This window comes from Pristiophorus japonicus, chromosome 12 (assembly GCF_044704955.1).
Source record: "Pristiophorus japonicus isolate sPriJap1 chromosome 12, sPriJap1.hap1, whole genome shotgun sequence".
NCBI classification, from domain to species: Eukaryota; Metazoa; Chordata; class Chondrichthyes; family Pristiophoridae; genus Pristiophorus; species Pristiophorus japonicus.
In genome coordinates, this window is record NC_091988.1 from 154,167,166 (window position 1) to 154,186,958 (window position 19,793).

Sequence of the window (19,793 nt, forward strand, 5' to 3'; positions counted from 1 at the left end):
GTCCAACCTGCTCAACCTTTCTTGATAAGTAGTGTGAGAAGTATTTCTGAAGAAAGATGTTTGAAATAAAACAAAAGCAAACTACTGCAGATGCTAATAATCTGAAATAAAAACAAAAGTGGAAACACTCAGCAGGTCAGGCAGCGTGAGTGGAGGGCGAAAGGCAGCTTTAATGTTTCAATTCGATGACCTTACCTTCCTCTCGCCACAGATGCTGCCTGACCTCATGAGTGTTTCCAGCACTTGCTGTTTTTATTCGAAATAAAAGGCTGAAAGTGTCTTTGCCAATCTTGTACATTCCTGTGCTGCTACAGAAAGAGGTATTGAATCAGGAAATGTTTTGTACCCTGCCTGGCGAGAGCAGTTCTTGGCAAAAGCAACATTCCTTTTTTGTCCTTGATATCCTCGAACAGAATCAACAGTGCATGGACCAAGAGTGCGACTCCAATTATGAAAATGCCTTTTGTGGAATGGGAAAATAACATTTTGAAAATTTGGATTATATAAGGACACCTCAGTGCTGCTGCTGGATTTCAAAATTATACAAGTGGCCTTAGCCTGATGTACAAGGTGATGACTTTGTCACTACTCTCATGTGCTCAAGTTCACCTCAGTGGTTATGAGGCATACTGTATACAACTTGAAAGGCAACACACATTTTTTTCAGAATCTCATTATTTTAGTGAGTTCGGCTGAAATTATAAAAAAATAATTGTGTGTCTGTGTAGCCTTAAAATCCCCTGGCACGTGTATTATGTTACTATGGATCATTAATAAGTGATTAATGGGGCTACAGGATGGAAATACAAAGGGTCACCATAGATCACTGATGTGCACTGCAGCTGAAAATCATGTTTATAAGTGGAACAACTCTCAAGTTCTATAGAAATAAATGAATAGCAGTTAGAGCACTGATCAAGCTTTCTGTGAAGAAGCCTTGTCAACCGATATTAATCAAGGCATTGAGCTGTATTATAATTTGGTGTAATGCACACTGGATGTTATAATATAAAGCTAACCATAATGACAATCAGAAAATTATAGCCTGCAAAGTTATCCTTTCTTCCAGATTCTGTGGTTATGACTCTTTCACTTTCTCACTCACACACTTTCTTACTCTTTTGATCTCACTCTTTTCTCTTTCTCTGCCTCCCAAATTCATGTGCTTTCCTTTTGAACAACAAAGACTTGCAATTATATAGTATAATTAAACATCTCACAGCACTTCACTGGAGGGTTATCAAACAAAATTTGACAGAGTCACATAAGGAGATATTAAGACAGATAGCTTGGTCAAAGAGGTAAGTTTTAACAGGTGACAAAAAGGAGGAGTGTGAATTAGAGAGGTGGAGGAAGGGAATTCCAGAGCTTAGGGCTTAGGCAGCTGAAGGTACAGCTGCCAAAGGTCGATTGATGATAATCGGGGAAGCGCAAGAGGCCAGGATTGGTGGAGCGCAGACATCTCGGGTTTCAATTCACCTTAACTCTCACATGTGTAAGGGATTCTGATACTCGTCCCCCGTTCTTTGACTTCAGGATTTATAAGAACAAAATACACATGGTACAGGGTGTTGGCTCAACCTTAGATTTGTTTGTTTATTGAACAAATACACAATTACATCCCCAGTATAAACCCCTACGATTTATATCGGAACAACAAAACCCAAAATACAAACCCCTACACAAGTGTAATTTGCATCGACTGTTACATACAAAATGCACACAATTACCTCCCCAGTATAAATCCCTACGATTTATATCGGAATAACAAAACCCAAAATACAAACCCCTACACAAAGGTCATTTGTATCGACATGATTTGACACAGTTAAACCCATCCATGATGCGACTGTTACATATAAAATACTCCGACTAAATCACAAAAACCCTTCTATGATTTGACTGAAACATACAACCACTCCTCATTGGCTGTTTCCTGAGGTTGATTGTAGGCCCGGACCGTAGTTACCAGCTTGCATTTTGTTGACTGTCCAAATACACTGCTCTTCTCTTCGAGGTGGCTCTTTTTTTATACAAAATCCAACTTGCAATATCATGAAACAGATTTCCTGTTGCCCTCATGTGAACACGATAGCAGTATTAAATGTGTGAATGTCTCTAGCAGAAACACTCTTGATGCTAATTGTGCCTCGTTAATCCATGATTACCTTGATCACAGCCTGGCTGTATGATAAGGTGTTTCTGACAATACAACCTTTCCAAGGTAACTACATATGTAAAATGTTGGTTTCTAGTAGCATTCGTATTCAAGTGGCTCATGGATCTGGCCCATTGTCTGGGCCTACACTGATACTAACCTGTCTGTATGATCAGATCTTTCTGACAATCTGACAATGCAACTTAGTCTGGTAACAGATCTGGCTCCACAGTTGAGGAATGTGTGAATGTCCTCTCTTCCAATGAGTCAGTTTTGCTGCAATGTTTGAATTAATCCCTTGCTGCCCAGCTCCTTTTGCGGGCTGTAATGCAGTTCTGGGGCTTTATATTTCATAGTTCAATATTTACGGATACAGGGTTGGGGGAGGAACAGATCGGCTACATGCTCTGTCTATCTCACTCTCTCACTCAGCCCCCACCCCCACCCCCAGCTATCCCGTAGAGGTTGACCAAAGGACCCATTGGTATTTCTTATGAACCTCCCATCCAATTCACATATTTACAGACATTCTCTGAAGATAAAGCATTGTGTCCTTTGTCAGTCTGGTCACTGCAGACTCCAAAGATTTCTATGTTTTTTTAGATAAGCTCAGTTCTGCTGGAGGGTAAAAAGCAACGAGCAGCATCTCCAGTTATTGAGTCATATGCTGTACTTCAAGTTGAGAATTTGGAATGACAGAAATGTTCTTTGAGGGCGATCATTTTGATGCTTCCCTCTCCGACAAAGTATATTAAATCTTTGGTAGCTGGGCATAACCTTTTCAGTCCATTGAACCTTGTTCTGCCTCTAGTAGGCACTTATACTTTTTGGCTTGCAGACAGAGAACATGACAGATGACATATCAGCTCTTGATATTTTCTATGTGATGCTGGTTTTAGAATTGTTTGGCATCAGGTGTAACGTTATTGTTGTGAAATTACCAACTGGATTTCTTTGCGCTTATTGTTTTGAAAAGTTCAATGACCATTTTAGTCATAAAACAAGTCAGAATGACATTTGCTGCAATAGCACAATGTGCCAGAGGGTGGTGGATGATCCACTAGCAGAGTAAATGGAACTTCCCTTCCTCTTGTTCTTCCCTGCAAATAAAATACATTTAGGTAAAATTGCTCATTAAAAATTTGCTGCTAATTTATCCAAATCTTTTTTTTACTTAGTGGATAATTGCTATCAATTTTCTGTTAATTTAGTAATTTTACACTAAAACTTGAAAATGTAGCAAGCAGTGAGGAGGATAGCAACAGACTTCAGGACAACATAGACAGACTGGTGAAATGGGCAGGCACATGGTAAATGAAAATTAATGCAGGGAAGTGTGAAATGATTCATTTTGGTGGCAAGATTGAGGAGAGGCAATATGAACTAAATGGTACAATTTTAAAGGGGGGCGGGGGGCAAACAGAGAGACCTGGGGTGTACCTACACATGTCTTTGAAGGGGGCAAGACAAGTTGAGAAGGCTGTTAAAAAAGGCACATGGCATAGAGGCATAAAGAGAAATTTTAAAAGTCAAGAGCGTGTGGGTTGCTGTTCGGGATTTGGTAAAATTTGCTGAAAATGGATGTGCGACCGGAAGCAGGCTCCAACGCACTGACTTCCAGGTTTAAGTCGGGCGTGTTGGGATATGTGTGCGTACCCCGCTATGGAGATGTGGGTTACAGCTTATAATATTTAAATCAGACTATTTCAACAAGATTTTCACTGGCATTTAAATTTATCAACACATATGCGGCTTTCCCGGGCTTTCTGAAGTCACCATTGAAAGGAAGGTGAGAATACTGTACGGCAATTCATTCATGGGCTAATTAAAATGCACGAATACAGAGATCAATAAATACTCAGTGCTCACAGCTGCTCTCTGACCTACCACTGAGTGGGAGGCTAATTGGTGGATTTTGGAGGTATTGACATTCAGAACATCAGATGGGTGGCATTACGGCTGCCTTAATTTGGACTTCGAACGAGGAACAAAATGACCATCAGCAATGGCCTGCTGTAGAGAGATATGCAGTTAACCAGAGAGGGGAGCAAAAAAGGGTTTGAGGTTGCATGAGACACTACACACGTAACAGAGTATACAGACAGAGGTTCAGCTTCCTTGACCTCTCTGAAGAGCAGTGCTTCCGGAGGCTGAGTGATATGTCCTTACTATACAGTATAAATGCACACGAGGCCCATGCTTGAGAGAAGGTCACTCTGTGACCAGTTACCTTGATTACCAAGACCTAAGTGATGAAGGTGGGTGGAGCTTCCCCTTTTATACCTGAAGGTCCAGGTTAGGAGTGTCTCCCACAACTTTACCGCCTTGTGGTCAATGTTCTCAAGGTGTACAACTTAGGTCAGCTTATACATAGGTTACAATGATAGTTGAATACATGACATCACCCCCCCCTCAAAGTCTTATTGGGATCCGAGGTTAAGTCTCTCTGGTGGTTTACGCTCCCTTGTAGAGTGCCTGAGTTGGGGCTCCGGTTGTTGGGTGCTGGCCTGAGTGTCTGCTGGTTGTGGTGCCTCAGGCCAGTCCGGACTGCCCACAGTGACTGGGCTCTCCTCCACTTGGTTCTGGTGCTCAGTCACCTGTGGTGGAGTAAACTATACGTCGTGTTCTTCCTCTGCTTCTTCTATGGGGTTGCTGAACCTCCTTTTAGTTTGATCCACGTGTTTGTGGCAGATTTGTCCATTGGTAAGTTTAATTACCAAAACCCTATTCCCCTCTTTGGCAATCACAGTGCCTGCAAGTCATTTGGGCCCTGCAGTGTAATTAAGGACAAAAACAGGGTCATTGACATCAATACATCGTGCCCTCGCATTCCCATCATGGTAGTCACATTGTGACCGGCGCCTGCTCTCAACATTTTCTTTCATAGTAGGGTGTATAAGGGATAACCTGGTTTTGAGCGTCCTTTTCATTAGCAGCTCTGAGGGTTGAACCCCTGTGAGCGAGTGTGGTCAGGATCTCTTGGCCAACAGGAGGCGTGATAAGTGGCTTTGTAGGGAACCCCCTTGGATTCTGAGCATCCCCTGTTTGATTATCTGCACTGTTCGTTCCGCCTGGCCATTTGAGGTCAGCTTGAACGGTGCTGTTCTGACATGGTTGATTCCATTGCCTGCCATGAAGTCCTGCAATTCAGTGCTTGTGAAGCACGGGCCATTGTCGCTGACCAAGACATCCGGTAGACTATGGGCGGCGAACATTGCCCATAGCCTTTCTACCGTGGCAGAGGATATGCTTGAATTTAAAATGGCACACTCAATCCATTTGGATTAGGCGTCTACTACAACCAAAAACATTTTTCCCATGAAAGAACCTGCGTAGTCCACATGGATGCGTGACCATGGCTTGGTGGGCCAAGACCAGGGGCTAAGGGGGGCTTCCCTAGGCGCGTTGCCCAGCTGAGCATACGAGTTGCACCTGCGAACACAAAGTTCCAGGTCTGCATCTATCCCTGGCCACCAAACGTGTGACCTGGCAATTGCCTTCATCATGACAATCCCCGGGTGCTCATTGTGAAGTTCTCTGATAAAGACCTCTCTGCCCCTCTGGGGCATGACTACTCGGTTTCCTCACAGTAGGCAATTGGCCTGAATCGAGAGTTCATCCTTGCGCCTATGAAACAGTTTAAATTCCTCAGAGTATGCCCCGTACATGGCTGCCCAGTCCCCATTCAGGACACATTCCTTAACTAAAGACAGTAGCGGGTCTTTATTTGTCCAGACTTTAATCTGACCGACTGTCACAGGTGAGCCTTCGCTTTCGAAAGCTTTAACTGCCATGACTATCTCAGCATCATGCTCAGTTGCCCCCTCAGTGGTGGCTAGTGGGAGCCTGCTGAGTGCATCGCCACAGTTTTCATTGCCCAGTCTGTGCCAAATTGTGTAGTCATAGGCGGCTAACGTAAGTGCCCACCTCTGTATGTGGGCCGATGCATTCGCATTTATGGCCTTGTTGTCGGCCAAAAGGGACGTTAGGGGTTTGTGATCTGTCTCCAGCTCAAATTTCCTGCCAAACAGTTACTGGTGCATTTTTTTTACTGCATATACCCATGCTAGCACTTCCTTTTCTACCATCCCGTAGCCCCTTTCTGCCTGGCACAGACTTCTGGAGGCATAAGCACGTTAGAACAAGTTTCTTACACGGGTCATATAATGTTAATAGTTTGTTGGAGCATAACAAGTTGCGTGCTCTATCAAAAGCCCTTTCCTGGCTGTCCCCCCAGACACAATCATGACCTCTGCGCAGGAGCACGTGTAGCGGCTCTAACAGCGTGCTCAATTTGGGAAGAAAGTTACCAAAATAGTTCAGGAGCCCCAGGAACGAACGCAGCTCCGTCGTGTTATGGGGTCTGGGTGCTCTCTGGATCGCTTCCATTTTGGACGCAGTGGGTCTGATCCTGTCTGCTGCTACCCTCCTCCCCAGGAATTCTACCTCTGAAGCTGAGAAGACGTCCTTCACATTTTTCATTTGCAGCCCTACCTGATCCAGTCTGTGTAGCACTTCCTCCAGGTTGTGGAGGTGTTCTTCAGTATCGTGACCCGTGATGAGGATGTCGTCTTGAAAAACCACCGTCCTTGGAATCGACTTGAGGAGGCTTTCCATATTTCGCTGAAAGACGGCGGCGGCCGAACGAATCCCGAACGGATATCTGTTATACTCAAACAACCCCTAGTGTGTCATGATGGTGGTCAGCTTCTTCGACTCACTTGCCAGCTCCTGGGTCATGTAAACTGAGGTCAGGTCCAATTTTGAAAAAAGTTTGCCACCGGATAGCATCGCAAAGAGGTCCTCCGCTCTCGGTAGCGGTTACTGGTCTTGGAGTGATACCCGATTGATAGAGGCCTTGTAATCGCCACATATCCTGACCAACCCATCCGCCTTGAGCACCGGCATGATCGGGCTCGCCCAGTCACTGAATTCGACTGGCGAGATGATGCCTTCCCTCAGCAGGCGGTCCAATTCGCATTCTATCTTTTCCCACATCACATACGGCACCGCTCTGGCCTTGGGGTGTACTGGTCTGGTATCCGGGTTTATGTGAATCACTACCTTGGCCCCCATGAAAGTACCGATGCCGGGTTGAAATAATGAGTCAAATTTGTCCAGGACCTGTGAGCATGATACTCACTCCACAGAAGAAATTGCATTGACATCGCCCCATTTCCAGTTCATGACAGCAAGCCAACTCCTCCCCAGTAGTGCGGGACCGTCCCCATGAACAATCTAGAGTGGCAACGTGTTCTCCAAAGCTTTTTGGGTCACGACTACTGTGGCGCTGCCTGGTACCGGAATGATCTCCAGAATGATCTGTCCATAGCTGTGCGTCAATCGGCAATAATTTTGGCCTCCTGGCCTTGGATACCCACACCCTTTCAAACTGTTTGATACTCATCAAGGACTGGCTGGCCCCTGTGTGTAGCTCCATTAATACTGGGATGCCATTGAGGAGCACTTTCATTATTATCGATGGCGTCCTGGTATATGAACTGTATATGTGCTCCACATGAACTTGCTGAACTTCAGCTTCCAGCAATTTCCCCCAGTATTTATTTGACCTTGTAGGGCTTACATCGGGCCTGTCCTCCTCGTACATCAACCTGTCTGCAGACTTCCTGCACATATGCGCAGTTTCTGCAGGTATATTGCTGATACCTGCAAGCTCTGGCTGGGTGTTTGCCTCCACACTTCCAGCATGAGCTGGAGGCCCCGTTGTTGGAAACAAAATGTCCATTACCAGTCGATCATCTCTGACTATCTCTGTAACTGTCTTTAAGCGCACCATTGACAGGTGTTGATGGCCCCATTACTGGCCGCGTTGTCCATTGCGATGGCATGAATCGTCGTTCAGCTAGCCATTGTCTCTGTTGAATTCCCCCTTTGGGTTCGACTATATGCTGGGGCATGCCCGATTGCCCTAGTCTGCCTAGAGAACTGTGTGCCGCGTTAATAATGTTGACTCCCTGGTCGTTTGCCGCATTTGAGCCAAGATTTTTGTCATAAATCATTCTGGTCTCTTCCTCGCCTGAGATAAATGTCTGGGCTATCAGAGCCGCCGCTTCCAAGGTCAAGTCTTTGGTCTCAATCAGTTTCCTGAAAACCCCAGCGTGTCCGATGCCCTAATAAAAAGGTCTCACAGCATCTCCACTCTGCATGCATCTGGGAACTTACATAGGCTCGCCAGTCGCCGGAGGTCTGCCACGAAGTCCGGAACGCTTTGCTCTTCTCGCCGCCGGTGCGTGTAAAACCGGTGTCTCGCCATGTGCATGCTGCTCGCCGGTTTAAGATGTTCCCCGATCAACTTACTGAGCTCTTCGAACGTCTTGTCCGCCAGCTTCTCTGGCGCTAGAAGGTCCTTCATCAGGGAGTACATTCTGGATCCACAAACCGTCAGGAGATGAGCCCTGCATTTGTCGGCCGAATCCTGTCCCAACCATTCCTTAGTGACAAAACTTTGCTGTAGTCTCTCAATAAAGTTGTCCCAATCATCACCAACACAGTACCTCTCTTCTGTGCTGCTAGTGGCCATGCTCGCGTGGTTTAAATCCCAGTTTCTCATCGCCAATGATATGTCCTTACTATACAGTATAAATGCACATGAAGTCCATACCTGAGAGAAGGTCACTCTGTGACCAGTTATCTTTATTACCAAGACTTCAAGTGATGAAGGTAGGTATCTTTATACCTGAAGATCCAGGTCAGGATTGTCTCCCACAAGTTCACCCACTTGTGGTCAATGTTCTCAAGGTGTACAACTTAGGTCAGCTTATACATGGGTTACAATGATACTTGAATACATGACACTGAGATTGTCCCGTCAGGTAGTGGCAGACATCTGCAGGCTCCTGACAGAAGACCTGATATCTGTCTTCTGTCAGGAGCCTGCAGATGTGATGCATTATCAGTGGTTGCGAAGGTTACCACCACCCTCAATTTTATTGCCTCTGGTTACCTTCAGGACGCTACTGGAGACATATCAAGGATCTCACAGTCTGCTGCTCATAAATGCATAAGGCAGATGATGGATGGCTTGTTTGCTGGGGTGGGAGTAATGTAAATTTCTCATGTGCTGGACCTGGAAGCCACGCAGTGGCCAAGGTCATCACCGGCCTCTGGAACATTCCAGGGAGTTATTGGAGACAAATCTAGGATCTTCAAGTCGGCTGCACAAAGCTGCATACGGCAGGTGACATGAGGATTGTTTGCCAAAGCTGGCACTTACGACAACTTTGCCTGTGATGGTGCTAGTCAGAATGAGGGAATAATTGGGTCCGCATCTCTGGCTGGCTTCCCAGCATCGTTTGCACACACGTGGCAATTGGTGCATCTCCAGATCAACCAGGAGTATTTGTTAAAGGCAAGGGATTTCATTCGATCAACATGCAGCTGGTGTGCAATGACAAGAAACAGTTTATGCAGGTGTGCACCAGATTCCCGTGAGCTGTCATGATGCCTACATCCAGCAACAGTCCAATTTCTCCAAACTCTTTGGATCTCCAAGCAGACTTAAGGGATGGCTGCTAGGAGACAAAGGATGCCCCCTTCAGACTTGGCTGATGACACCCGCCAGGAACCCCATCAATGAAGCTCAAGAGTGGTACTATGACAACCATTGGCATGCTCAAGATGCGCTTCAAGTGCTTGGACAGATCAGGAGCCACCCTTCAGTATCATCAATGAGGGTCTCCAGAAATGATCGTGCTGCGCTGCGCTCTGCTAAACATTGTGCAGCAGCAAGGATTGGAACTGCAGGAGGAACAACGCACTCAGCACGTAACATCTGCGGACGGTTCCAATGAAGAGGAGGATGAGGAGGAGGTGGGGAATGAAGATGGAACCCCCAATGCAGCACCAGCTGTTCACACTGCTGTCCAGGATGCCAGGGATTCTCTTGTAGCTGGAAGATTCAGTTAGTCGTTCCCACTGGACTGATGTAACTATCACATCCAATGGTCATGCTCACCCCACCCTCTCCAAACTCTTTTTGGGGGGGACAAAATAAACATTAGATCAAGTGCCCCCCCGATCTGGGGGACACTCCAGACACTTTTAACTGCCCTCTTTTTTTTATTTATTTATTTTTTTTTTGTGGGTTTTTTTGTAATTTTTTTGGGGGCATTAAAATCATATATTTTACAAGTGCCCCCTATAAAAGGGGAGGGGGACACTAAAACCAACAATTAAAACAAATTAAACTTTAAAACATATAAAATCAATTTAAAATTTGGTTGCCGGGGTTAACAATGCACTCCAGTCCCTCCGGTGCCCACCTCTCACGGAAGGCCGCGAGCGTACCGGTGGACACCGCGTGCTCCATCTCCAGGGACACCCTGGCCTGGATGTAGCCACCCTCTCCCAAATCCACTGACAACAAAGCAGTCCTGTAGCCAATCAACCACACATTGTACATCCTCCATTAGTCCCCGTCAATTCATGTCTTCCCATTCATCAATAAACAACTAAAAAGTTGAGTTGCCATCTAGCAACCAAGAATGGGCAAGACAGGAAAGTGATGCAAAGCAGTAAATTTTATGAGATTCTAGTACGCAACGGAAACTTAACCGTTACAATAACACTCACATGCATACCATTGCACAACTACAAAACTTTTCTCTTCTTTTTCCCACCGCTGTCCAACCCCTGTGGCTTCAGCAGTGCTAGAGGCAAGCTCTTCAGATCCCTGCTCTAACTGCTGAGATGCTCATGTCTGAGGACCTCTGGGTGTTGGAGCCTGTGAGGGGCCCGCCAAAGACTGCTCCACTCGCACCTGTACAGGGGCAAACTCGGCCCTCGGGAGAGCAGACAGCATGTCGGGTACAGGCTGAAAGGGAGGCAATGGGTGAGAAGAACGAGCGTTTTGAGTGGAGTTCCCACTTCCATGGCCCCTTTCGCCATCATCCCTCTCATGGGCCAACTGCACTTCACTCCTGCCATTCTGCTGGAGAGCAGCTCAGTGCAGATCAGTGTAGCCAAGGCTAATGTGTCTGTTATCCTATTTAAGAGTGCAGACATGTCGGCATCCAGAGTGTGCATGACCATGGTGAAGGCTTGCATGGACTCATTTAATTGATGCAGTTGATGTTGGCCACGCTATCCATTGAAGAAGATATCGTCACAATGCCCTGCGACATCAACCAACGCATGCTTGAGGTAGATTCTTCCATTCTCTCTGCAATCATGGACAATGTTTGTGTTAGGCCTGCCAGTACTCATTAGATATTCTGCTGCTCCTCAATGATTATCCTTTCATCAATGGCACCCAACATACAGCATCTGTGTCCAGCTGAGCAGAGCTTGGAGAGGGCTGTGCCCTCCGCCGTGGACTCTCCTCTGCTGTCCCTGCCATCACTGTCTGCTCTTGTGAACTTGTGAACTTTGAATTACCAGATGAAATCCTAATTATCTGAGTAACTGGACCCACCGAAGTGCAAGTATCTGCGGTAGCTCATGTTAAACATGCGACCTGTAATGGTGCACCCTCAGAATGAATTAGCTCGTCTGAAGGCTTGTTGTCCGAGACGACCACTGACTGCTGCTGTTGGAGGCATGAGGCTCTGGTGGAAAGACAAGATATGAATTAGTACTGGCAGGTAACAATGTTGCAACTTCGCATTATGAAGATCATATTTCACTTGTTGCTGGAATCAATCTAGCATGACTGAGTGTTGCATAACATGTGGCTGATATTTCAATCTGTTGCCAGGTTCCAATCACTCCATCTCCTGAAAGTCAGGAATGCTGAAACACCATTAATCTCTAGTGCCTTCACCTCTGCAGCAGTCAACCACGCAATCTGTGGAGGACCACCTCCAGTTCTCTCCCTATCCCTTATGTTCTGTTCTTTCTTCTTCTGCAGTACGGGATAGGAATAGACCTATGAGTGACTGTAATGGCATATGTTCACCCTTTAGATGCAATGCATTTGGCGAGGGTGACTATCAGGGAGAGGCATCAAAGTGCATAAGGATGAGGGTGAGTGGATGGATAGATGGGGATGTGAGGAAGTGCGTAGAAAGAGAACGATTGGTGCACTTGCAAAGGTAAGTGGGTGTAAGGAGTTATATGATGGTGTGGACTTGACAAGGCAGAGTGACAGGCTTGATGCGCACAGCAGGATGTGGTGAATTTGCAACTGTGTTAACCTTTCCTGACCTGATTAGGTTATTAAAGTGTATTCTACACTGAATCCAAGAGCATGGCACAGTGCTCCTGCTGCTGATCACCTCAGCCACCTCTTCATTGCAGCAGCAGGAGGTTCCTCCCATTGCTAGGGAAGAGAATCTCCAACTCCTCACTGCAGTACATCAAGTGATGCATCATTGAGACATTGCACAGCCCGTGGCTCTCCTGAATCCATCACAACAATTCTCTTTCAGTTTGCTGCAACTCATAACTCCTCCACAATCCACCCTTGGATTGACTCTTCAAATACTCGAGTTAACATCACGTCATGTGGGTCCACCACGCCTGCTGTCATGCACTGCATCCTAACACAGATGAGACTGCACACACCTTGGAGGTTAAAGTAACAGTGACCTCAGTCTTTATTAAGACACTCCAGAGTGAGGAACAGGCCTTAGGGGCCGGCTTAGAAACAGTGCTCTCAAGGGATGCTGGGATCCCTTGGGACTTCAGGGGATGCGCTCTCAGGTGGCGGAACATGGGAGTGCATGCTTTACAGATACACAACATCACTCCCCCCCCCGCCCAAAGTCAAAGTGAAAAATATTTACAAGGTGAGGCGGTCGGGAGCCTTTCTTTCCCTGGTGGACTGCCTCGGTACAAATATCTGTTCTGGTGTGTTGGCTGTGCCCTCACTGGGCTGGCGTGTTGTTGGCCCTGCAGGGCTGCTGGCTGAACCTGGCCTTGCTGGACTGTTGGGCGTAATGGGTTCAATTTCCTGGTTCGGGGTGGTGTCATTGATACTTAGGGTGTGTGTTGTGGGCTCGAAAAAGGTGGTGTCTGCTGTGGGTTGTTCAGGGCAGTCTGTGAATCGCAGCCTCGTTTGGTCCAGGTGCTTTCTGCAAATTTGTACATTGTCTAGTTTGACTAAAAACACCCTACTCTCTTCTTTAGCTATCACCGTGCCCGCGATCCACTTTGGACCATGTCCATAGTTTAGCACATACACAGGGTCATTCAGATCAATTTCCCGTGACACAGTGGCGCGACCATCATTTACATTTTGTTGCTGCCGCCTGCTCTCTACCTGATCATGCAGGTTGGGGTGAACCAGCGAGAGTCTGGTTTTAAGTGTCCTTTTCATGATTATCTCAGCCGGGGGCACCCCTGAGATTGAGTGGGTTCTCGTGCGGTAGCTGAGCAGTACTCGGGACAGGCGGGTTTGGAGTGAGCCTTCTATGATTCGTTTAAGGCTCTGTTTGATTGTTTGTACTGCCCGCTCTGCCTGCCCATTGGATGTTGGTTTAAACGGGCCGAGGTGACATATTTGATCCCATTGCAGATCATGAATTCTTTAAATTCGGCACTGGTGAAACATGGCCCGTTGTCACTGACCAGTATGTCAGGCAGGCCGTGGGTGGAAAATATGGCCCTTAGGCTTTCAATGGTGGCGGTGGCGGTGCTTCCCAACACTATTTCACATTCAATCCATTTTGAGAAAGCATCCACCATTATCAGGAACATTTTACCGAGAAACGGGCCCGCATAGTGGACGTGAATCCTCGACCATGGTCTGGAGGGCCAGGACCACAAACTTAGTGGTGCCTCTCTGGGCGCGTTGCTCAACTGTGCACACACGCTGCATTGCCGTACACATGACTCTAAGTCAGAGTCAATATCGGGCCACCACACGTGGGATCTGGCTATTGCTTTCATCATTACTATACCCGGGTGTGTGCTGTGGAGATCCAAGATGAACGTCTCTCTGCCCTTTTTGGGTAGCACTACGTGGTTACCTCACAACAGGCAGTCTGCCTGAATGGGCAGCTCATCCTTTCGCCGCTGGAACGGCTTGATTAGCTCTTGCATTTCAACGGGGATGCTGGCCCAGCTCCCATGCAGTACACAGTTTTTTACTAGGGACAGCAGAAGATTTTGGCTGGTCCAAGTCTTAATCTGATGGGCCGTGACAGGTGATTTATCATTTTCAAATGCTTCCATGACCATCAACAAGTCTGCGGGCTGCGCCACCATCAACAAGTTTGGAGGCTGCGCCATTTCCACCCCCGCGGTGGGCAATGGTAGCCGACTGAGAGCATCCGCACAGTTTTCGGTGCCTGGCCTGTGGCGGATGGTATAGTTATACACTGATAGCGCGAGTGCACATCTTTGTATGTGGGCTGAGGCATTAGTATTTATCCCCTTGTTTTCAGCGAACAGTGATATGAGGGGCTTGTGATCGGTTTCGAGCTCAAATTTGAGGCCAAACAGGTACTGATGCATTTTCATTACCCCGAACACACACGCTAATGCCTCTTTCTCAATCATGCTGTCGGCCCTCTCGCCCTTAGACAAGCTCCTGGAAGCATAGGCGACAGGTTGCAACTTCCCCGCAATGTTAGCTTGTTGTAATACACATCCGACTTCGTACGACAATGCATCACATGTAGCATAAGTCTTTTACATGGGTTATACAATACAAGCAGCTTGTTGGAACATAAAATGTTTCTGGCTTTCTCAAAAGCAATTACTTGTTTTTTTCCCATACCCAGTTCTCACCTTTATGCAATAACACATGTAGGGGCTCTAAGAGGGTGCTTAACCCCGTTAGGAAGTTACCAAAATAGTTGAGGAGTCCTAGGAATGACTGCAGCTCCATGACGTTCTGTGGCCTGGTTGCGTTCCTGATAGCCTCTGTCTTGGCGTCTGTGGGCCAAATGCTGTCCGCCGCAATCTTTCTCCCCAAAAACTCCACTTCTGTTGCCATGAAGACGCATTTCGACCTCTTCAGCCGCAGCCCTACGCGATCCAGGCACTGGAAGACCTCCTCCGGGTTTTGTAGGTGCTCGACGGTGTCCCGACCCATGACCAATATGTCAACCTGAAAAACCACTGTGCATGGAACTGACTTGAGTAGGCTTTTCATGTTTCTCTGGAAGATCGCTGCAGCCGACCGAATTCCAAACGGGCATCTGTTGTAGATGAACAGTCCCTTGTGCATGTTGATGCAGGTGAGGCCCTTCGCAGACTCCTCCAGCTCCTGCGTCATGTAGGCCGAAGTCAGGTCAAGCTTGGTGAATGTCTTGCCTCCTGCCAGCGTCGCAAATAGGTCGTCTGCCTGAGGTAGCGGGTATTAGTCCTGTAGCGAGAAACGCTTAATAGTTACTTTATAATCACCGCAAATCCTGACCGTGCCATCACTTTTGAGTACTACAACAATCAGGCTGGCCCACTCACTGAATTCCACTGGGGAGATGATGCCCTCGCGTTGCAGCCTGTCCAGCTCGATTTCCACTCTCTCCCTCATCATGTGAGGTACCGCTCGCGCCTTGTGGTGAATAGGTCGTGCCTCTGGGACCAAGTGGATCCGTACCTTCGCCCTGGAAAAGTTTCCAATGCCTGGCTCAAATAGAGAAGGAAATTTGTTAAGAACGTAGGTACATGAGGTCTCATCGACATGTGATAGCGCTCGGATGTCATCCCAGTTCCAGTGGATTTTGCCCAGCCAGCTCCTTCAAAGCAGTGTGGGGCCATCGCCCGGGACAATCCAGAGTGGCAGTTCATGCACCATGCCTTCGTAGGTGACTTTGACCATGGCGCTGCCCAGGACAGTGATGAGCTCTTTGATGCACGATCTCAGTTTCGTGTGGATGGGGCTCAGGGCTGGTCTGAGTGCCTTGTTGCACCGCAGTCTCTCAAACATCTTTTTACTCATGATGGATTGGCTAGCGCCAGTGTCCAGTTCCATGGCTATGGGTAAACCATTCAATTTTACATTTAGCATTCTAGGTGGACATTTCGTCAAAAATGTGTGCACCCTGTGTACTTCAGCATCTGCCTCCTCTCTCTGAGGCTCGAAATTGCTTTGATCCACCATGGACCGATCTTCCTCTGCCACGTGGTGGTTAGCAGGTTTTGCAGAGCTTGCAGCTCGTTGGAGGTGCCCCATTGTTCCACAGCTCTTGCAAACATACCCTTTGAAACAGCATGAAGATGCTGAATGGAAGCCTCCACAAAGCCAACAAGGTGTGAATTGCATTGCATTCGTCCTTTGTTGCGGACTCTGAGTCATCTGGGTCACCTGAGGCCTGCTGGCAGTTGCAGACTCATGGTTTCTGCCCTGTACATTTCTGCTCGCAAACACAGTTCCAGTTAATTTATGAACATTGCTAGCACTTGTGTGCTGAGAGATTTGTTTGGTGTTATCACTGGTGGATATAAACGCCTGTGCTATCGCAATGGCCTTACTCAGGGTCGGTGTCTCTACAGTCAAAAGTTTTCGTAGGATGGTCTTGTGGCCAATGCCCAGTACAAAAAAGTTTCTGAGCATTTGCTCCAGGTCGGCATCAAACTCACATTGTCCTGCAAGTCGCCTCAGCTCGGCGACATGGCTCACCACTTCCTGACCTTCAGATCGCTGGCACGTGTAGAACCGATACCTCGCCATCAGCACGCTTTCCCTCGGGTTAAGATGCTCCCGAACCAGTGTACACAGTTCCTCATATGACTTATCTGTTGGTTTCACTGGAGCAAGAAGATTCTTCATGTGGCTGTAGGTCGGTGTCCTGCAGACCGTAAGGAGGACAGCTCCCCTTTTTGCAGCACTTCCTCCTCCGTCCAGCTCGTTGGCTACAAAGTACTGGTCTAGCCATTCGACATAGGCTTCCCAGTCCTCACTCTCCGAGAAGTTCTCCAGGATGCCCACAGTTTGCTGCATCTTTGCATTGGATTCGTATTCTCGTCGCCAGTTATTGTGTTCCTAACACAGATGAGACTGCACACAGGGAGGTTAAAGTAACAGTGACCTCAGTCTTTATTAAGACACTCCAGAGTGAGGACCAGGCCTTCGGGGCTGGCTTATATACAGTGCTCCTAAGGGATGCTGGGATCCCTTGGGACTTCAGGGAATTCTCTCCCTGGTGGCAGAACATGGGAGTGCATGCTTTACAGATACACAACACACTGGAGACATGAAACCGGAAAGTCATATTATAATGAGGTGGCCTCAGTGAAATTGCACATTCTGATGCACCAAGTCGCCTTTTGAGTTTCACGTGATATCGCACCACCCCCACTCCAAACACGCCGCAGATTTATCGAGACCATAGAAGTTATGCTAAACCTTTATAAAACTCTGGTTAGGCCCCAGCTGGAGTATTGTGGCCAAGGCTGGGCACTGCACTTTAGGAAGGATGTCAAGGCCTTAGAGAGAACGCAGAGGAGATTTATTAGAATGGTAGCAGGGATGAAAGACTTCAGCTATATGGAGTGGCTGGAGAAGCTGGACTTGTTCTCCTTAGAGCAGAGAAGATTAAGAAGAGATTTGATCGGGGTGTTCAAAATCATGAAGGGTTTTGACAGAGTAAACAAAGAGAAACGTTTTCCAGTGGCGGGAGGAACGGTAACCAGAGGACACAAAATTAAGTTAATTGGCGAAAGAACCAGAGGTGACATGAGGTAATAAATTTTTACAAAGTGCGTTCTTATGATTTGGAATGCATTGCCTGATAGGGTTATAGAACCAGATAACTTTTAAAGGAAGTTGGATAAATATTTGATGGGAACAATTTACAGGGCTATGGGGAAAGACCAGGGGAGTGGGACTAATTGGATAGCTCTTTCAAAGAGCCGGCACAGACACAATGAGCCGAGTGATCTCCTTCTATGCTGTGTCTAATGCCTAATCCTGGTGCCCCTCCCCCTACCAAATTAGTTTAAACCCTCCCCTACAGCACTCAATAATCACCTTGCAAGTACATTGAGGTATAACCTGTCTATCTTATTCAGGTTCCTACTCTTCCAGAGCTGATCCCATTGCCCCAGAAATCTGAAGCCTTCCCTCCTGCACCATTTCTTCAGCCACGCATTAACCTGTTATATTTTGCTGCTCCTATACTCACTAGCACATGGCGTTAGTCGTAATCCAGAGATGACCCTTTTGAGGTCCTACACTTTAACTTTCTAGCTAGTTATCAAAGTTAAAAACCCTGCACTGGTGGATGTTGAAAATCTGCTGGCACAAAAAAGTTTTTTAAAAAAGCACCTCGTACTAGAAAACTCCTACATTTGCAGCAATGTGCACTATTGAAGATGCTGATTAGGATGATTCATTTATTTTTAGGAATAAATAATGAACACATTTTAGAAGGAAAAACTTGAATTTCTATCGCGCCTTTCATAAACTCAGGATGTCATAAAATAATTTACAGCCAATGAAGTACTTTTGAAATGTAGTCACTGTTATAATCCAGGAAATGCAGCAGCTAGTTTGCACACAGCAAGCTCCCATAAACAACAATTAAATAATAACCAGATAATTTGTTTTAGGTGTTCGTTGATGGATAAATATTGGCCAGTACACCAGGAAGAACTTCCTTACTTCTTCTTTGAATAGTTCCATCGGATCTTTTCTGTTCACCTGAAATGCAGACGGGCCTCGGTTTAACATCTCATCCGAAAGACGGCAACTTCGACAGTGCAGCACTCCCTTAGTACTGCACTGAATTGACATCTTAGGTAATGGCCCAGAAATTCCGATCGAGGTCTTCCCGTGGGCAAACAACTGAAAAAAGAAAAAAAAATGCACACTTACATGAAGGTGCTGCGCCCGCTCGAACTTCCGATCCTGAGGCCTTCACTTGGAGCGCGTGCACGTGGGACGTCCGTTTGCTGCAGCTGGAGTAACATGGCTCTGGGCAGCCAATCAAGGTACAGTATTTTCTCATTCATAATAATGGGAACTCCGTAAGTTGGAGTTCCCATTATTGTGAATGAGAAACCCCCTCCAAACACACAAAACACTAATAAAAATTTTTAAAAATACACTACATATTTAAGATTCATTTAAATTAAAGTTCTTAAAAAAAAAAATATTTTTCCAACTTGTTTTAAAGATTTTTTAATTATGCCTTAAAATAAACTTTCCATAGGGGGAAGCTTTTTAACAATAAGATATGTTTTCATATCTGTTTATTTAATTTAATTTTAATGTTCATGTATGTTTTTCATCTTTTTCAGGCGCAAGATTTTAAAGGACATTTGCTGGGCAAGATGTGCGTAAATATCACAAATCTTGCCCTGCAAGTGTCCTCGCTCCCGATATGCGCGAGATCTGTCAAGCCAGAAACGCATTGTGCGCTGAAAACCGGCTTTTCCAATACCTTCCCGGGTCTGTAGAAACTTTGTACGGACCCAGGACATCGGAATTTCTATGTGTACATGGGGGTAATTTTAATAGTAAAGATGCGTGGGTTCAGGTTTGGAGACTTGTTAAAATCAGTGAAAATGTCAGCACATCCAGAAGCCGACTCCAACACATCAACTTCCGGGTTTAATTCAAGTGCATTTTGATGCTTGTTTGTAACCACCTTCAGGGAGGTGGGTTCCTGCTTATAATACTTAAATGAGGCAATTGAACCAAAATTTCACTGGGATTTAAGTTTAACGGGCCCAAGTTTCGGCCTCAGTTGCTCCTGATTTTTTGGACCAACTGGTGTCGAAT

At 46.5% G+C, this 19,793-nt stretch overlaps 1 long non-coding RNA gene across 2 annotated transcripts in view; it reads right to left on the reverse strand.

Annotated features, from left to right (window-relative positions):
- Positions 1-1,669: 1,669 nt before the first annotated feature.
- LOC139277507 (uncharacterized) overlaps positions 1,670-19,793 on the reverse strand; it is a 35,312-nt gene continuing 17,188 nt past the window's right edge. For both annotated transcript variants that reach the window (XR_011596096.1, XR_011596098.1), the window contains exons 2-3: positions 18,672-18,854; positions 1,670-4,928 (exon numbers count right to left, since the gene is read on the reverse strand). This is a non-coding gene — a long non-coding RNA (uncharacterized lncRNA). The remainder of the gene's footprint in view (positions 4,929-18,671; positions 18,855-19,793) is intronic.